The sequence below is a fragment of the Cornus florida genome, unplaced genomic scaffold (genome assembly GCF_030987335.1).
Source record: "Cornus florida cultivar Cherokee Brave unplaced genomic scaffold, ASM3098733v1 CherokeeBrave_3.0.0_Hap2_Chr08, whole genome shotgun sequence".
NCBI classification, from domain to species: Eukaryota; Viridiplantae; Streptophyta; class Magnoliopsida; order Cornales; family Cornaceae; genus Cornus; species Cornus florida.
The window spans coordinates 24,996,658-25,001,078 of record NW_026775578.1 but is presented as its reverse complement, the minus strand read 5'-3'; the positions used below and the strand labels follow the sequence as shown (position 1 = coordinate 25,001,078).

General features: G+C 37.1%; 1 pseudogene; it reads right to left on the bottom strand.

The window, feature by feature from the left end:
- Nucleotides 1-1,138: 1,138 nt before the first annotated feature.
- Nucleotides 1,139-1,237, bottom strand: LOC132272062 (small nucleolar RNA R71; annotated as a pseudogene).
- Between the last annotated feature and the right edge of the window lie 3,184 nt (nucleotides 1,238-4,421).

Below are 4,421 nucleotides of genomic sequence, written 5' to 3'. Positions count from 1 at the left end.
TGTGGAATCAATTAGGATTAGTACTCTTTTGATCATGTCTTTACTTTGCTTTTATTTTTCTTTTTGGTTACTTATTGTGTTGTTCTTACTTAACTAGGTGCATTGTTAGAGAGGAAGCAAGCAAAGGAGCTAAGCAAGCAAGGATAAGTGCTAAAAATTTAAAAATTTGCTAAGCTAAGCTTTAAATTTGGAGTTGAAGTGCTAAAGGACCTTTGTGAGACTTTCTTTACTCAATCCCTTAGTTAAATCATCGGCCCGCGTGGAGGCTTGTTTTTAATTGTTCTTGCATCATTGTTGTTAAAGCATAGGAGTATGAATTAAGTGTTTGTGGAAGAAGTCTAATTGCATTGTTGTGAAGGCATAGTGTTTGTCATTCTTTGTGTTTGTTGTGTTTTGCATTGTGCATGCATGGACGTCGTTCATTGAGACCAACTCTTGTCCCTCTTGATTTGTATCTTGAATCCATCGTTAGAAATCCTAGGGGAAGAGGAAGTTCAAATAGAGCCAATCTATCAATGGATGACCATAATGATGATTATGTTGAGGACCTTGGTCACATAGACCAACAAGGTATCCTTCATCCCAATGTGCACAATGAGAACATACAAGTACCATTAGGCATGCCTAGGCCATTCATTCACCAACCACCATAACAACAAGGCCAAGTTCCATATGGAATGCCAAGGCCAATGTATGCTCCACAACCTCCCATCATCAATCAAGGAATTCAAAACCAAGGTGTTCATGTTGCACCTCAAATAGTTAATCCACCTCTTACTTTAAGAGACCATTATGTGCCTAATGAGTATAATGCACCTACATGCATCCAATTGCCTCCATTTAGAGTACATCATTATGAAATTAAGCCACAAACCATTCAAATGCTTCCTAACTATCATGGACTTTCAAGTGAAGAACCTTACAAGCATTTGGATGAGTTTTTTGAAGTATGTTCCACCGTAAAATATACGGACATGCCGGAAGAGGTTTTAAGACTCAAACTTTTTCCATTCACCTTAAAAGACAAGGCAAAGTATTGGTTTAACAATATTAGGCCTTTTTTAATCACTTCTTGGGCAGAAATGAAACAAGAGTTCTTGAAGAAGTACTATTTAGTTTCTAAGACCAATGCCATGAGAACCTCAATTCGAGAATTTTCACATGGGGTTGGAGAAACATTTCATGAGGCATGGGAACGCTTCAATGAGTTGCTTAGAAAGTGTCCACATCATGACATGCCCAAATGGTAATTAGTTCAATACTTCTTTGAGAGCTTATCGGACAATTATAAGGGTATGGTTGATGCTTCCATGGGTGGCTCATATATTGATAGGCATGAGGATGACGTGTGGCGTCTTTACGAGAGCATGAGTGAAAATTCTTTGCATAGAACACTATCATCCAAGAATGGTAGAAATTCACAAGGTAGGAAGAGTGTTGGCTTACATCAAGTCGACTATTCAAATAAAATAGCCACCGAAATGAAGTCTTTATCTCAAAGGTTTGATCAATTTTTGATTAACCAAAACTCGGCGAACCAAGTATCTTCCTTCCCTAACCATTCTCATTGTGCATAAAATGAAACATGTATGACTTGTTCTAATGTTCTTCATTCTACTTCTCATTGTCCTCACAGACAAGTGCAAAATGAACCTAATGAACAAGTCAATGCAACTTTTGTGAACGAAGGGAACAATCCTTATGGTACTCACTATAATCCAAGTTGGAGGAATCATCCGAATTTCTCTTGGAAAAACCAAGGACAGGGCTCAAACCCTTCCCAAGGCAGTTTTCAAAGGAAGTACATTCCACCTCCACTTCAAAACCAAGGATCCCAAGGTTATAGACCTTATCAATCACAAGAGAATCAATTTGCTAATTCTCATTTTCCCAACCAATCTTATTCCCAAGGTAATACTAGAAGTCCCATCTTTGAAGAAAAAGTTTTGAATGCTTTGGGCATTATAGAGGCTAACACACAATTGCTTCGTTTTCACTTTCAATCTATTGCGAAGCTAGAAACCCAAGTAGGGCAAATAACAAGCACTCTCAATGCAAGAGAGAAGGGAAAGATGCCCATTAATGCCCCACCTAAGCAACAATGTATTGTGGAAACCCATTCCTCATTGGAAGGCCACACCATTGAACATGTTAATACGGTGACTACCTTACGGAGTGGTAGGATTGTGGACAATCAAGTTGAAATGTCCAATGAAGAGAGTGAACCGGTCAACCTCAAGTTGTCACCCGTCCCATTTCACATCCCATTCCTCCTTCATTGCATATACATGATGTTGCAAAAGAGAAAGTTTTGAAAAATGTGTTTGAAAAATTAGTTTTGAAAAATGATGTTGAAAAGGTTTTGTTGAAAAATGATTTGAAACAAAACGATTTAAAAACTTTTTGTGTTGAAGAGAGTTCAAAAGAAAATTCTGAAAAAGTGTTTGAACCAAAAGTTCCATTTCCGGATGCCTTAAAAGGATCCATTTCAAAAGACAAGTAAAAGGCAAAAACCAATGAAATTATGGAAATGTTTAGGCAAGTGAAAGTTAATCTTCCACTATTGGATGCAATCAAGCAAATTCCGGCTTATGCCAAATTCTTAAAAGACTTGTGCACCCAAAAGCTGAAGAACAAAAGCCAAGCACCAAGAAAAGTGGTTTTGACCGAGTAAGAAAGCTCAATTTTGCAACATAACACTTTGCCAAAGTTTAAGGACCCCGGTTCACCCACTACATCATGCATTATTGGTGATCATATCATTAATCGGGCGCTTCTTGACTTAGGAGCAAGTGTTAACCTTCTTCCATACTCGGTTTATGTCAAATTGGGCCTAGGTGAGTTGAAACCGACGTCGGTAGTTTTGCAACTTGCTGACCAATCCATTAAGAAGCCTAGGTGAATAATTGAGGATGTATTGATAAAGATTGACAAATTCTTCTTTCCCATTGATTTCGTTGTCATTGACACGGAACCGGTCCCCAATCCCAAGAGCCAAATTCCCGTTATCCTTGGCCGTCCTTTTTTGGCAACTGCTAATGCCAACATCAATTGTAGGACAGGGATAATGAATATCGCATTTGGCCACATGAAGGTGAAGTTGAATATCTTTAATCCCACACCCAATTCATTTGACAAATATGAATGAGAGGTTAATGTTGTAGATAAATTTCATGATCTTCAATATCAATGAAATGAGCTTTTGTATAAGACCAAAACTTCCAAAGGATCATCTTCAACCTTGCATTCTCAAAGTATTGTTTCAAATTCTTGCTTTGAAAGGGTATGGAAGCCCAAAGATTGTAATTGCATAGACAAATGATCAAAAGTTTCTTTTGAGCTTAATCTAACAAGTTCTTCAAAGAACCATTTGTTGGGTGGAGTTCAAAGCATCTATCACCCTAACAAGGAGGGGATGCATTATAAGATCTTAGATCCGGGCTAAAAGAGCCCAATGTCTTGCTAGAGACGTTAAAGACTAGCAAAAGCATTCGTAGGGTGTCAAAACCCTATTCCTCCCTCATTTCTATTTTTCATTTCATTTCTTGCGAAGTCTAGATACTTGTTTTTGGTTCATATGCATTGATAGGAACTTTGGTGAGGATTGCATGAGCTCTCATGTCATTATTGAGTATTTTACATAGTTCGATCGATCTCAAACCTGAGTTCGATCGATCGAACTCCATCCTGCATCCAACACTTGAAAATTTTTCGACCTGCGGAAACCTGCATCCAAATCACCTCTCTGTCCCATCGTTCGAACTAATTCTTAGATCGATCAAAAGACCTTTAATCGATCCAACTTCAAAGTTTGATCGGTCTCATGATTCAACGCTTAGAAAAATTTTGAGGCTACATCAACCTGCATATTTCACCTCTTTGTCTCATCGATTGAAACATTCCAAGGTCGATCTGAAGTTCTTCGATCGATCCAACTTCCAAGTTCGATCGATCTTCAAGTTCCAACACTTAGCCAATTTTCTGAGCCAAAAACCTGCATATTTTTGCTTTTTGTCTGATCGATCGAACTCTTGTTTCGATCGATCTCAGTTCTCTATTTCATTATTTTGACTTTGTTTTGACTTTTCAAATTTTAAAAATCCAAAATATTTTCATTTTTATTTTATTTTATTTTTTAAAAAAGTTTTCAAAAATTCAAAAATATTTTAATTAGTTTTTAATTATTATTGTTTATTCAAAAAAGGAAAAAAAAAAAAAAAAAAAACCTAAAAATATTTTATTTTATCTTTAATTCTAATTTTTAATTTTAGTTGTATCTCGGTTAAAGTTCGATCGATCGAACTTTGTCAGGAATGTTTTTAAAATAGACCTGGAGGGTCTCAAGATCGATCATTTAGATCGATCCAACCCTCCAAACCCTTGCTCCCCTCATCGCCGCCGCATCCACTCTCATCTTCTTC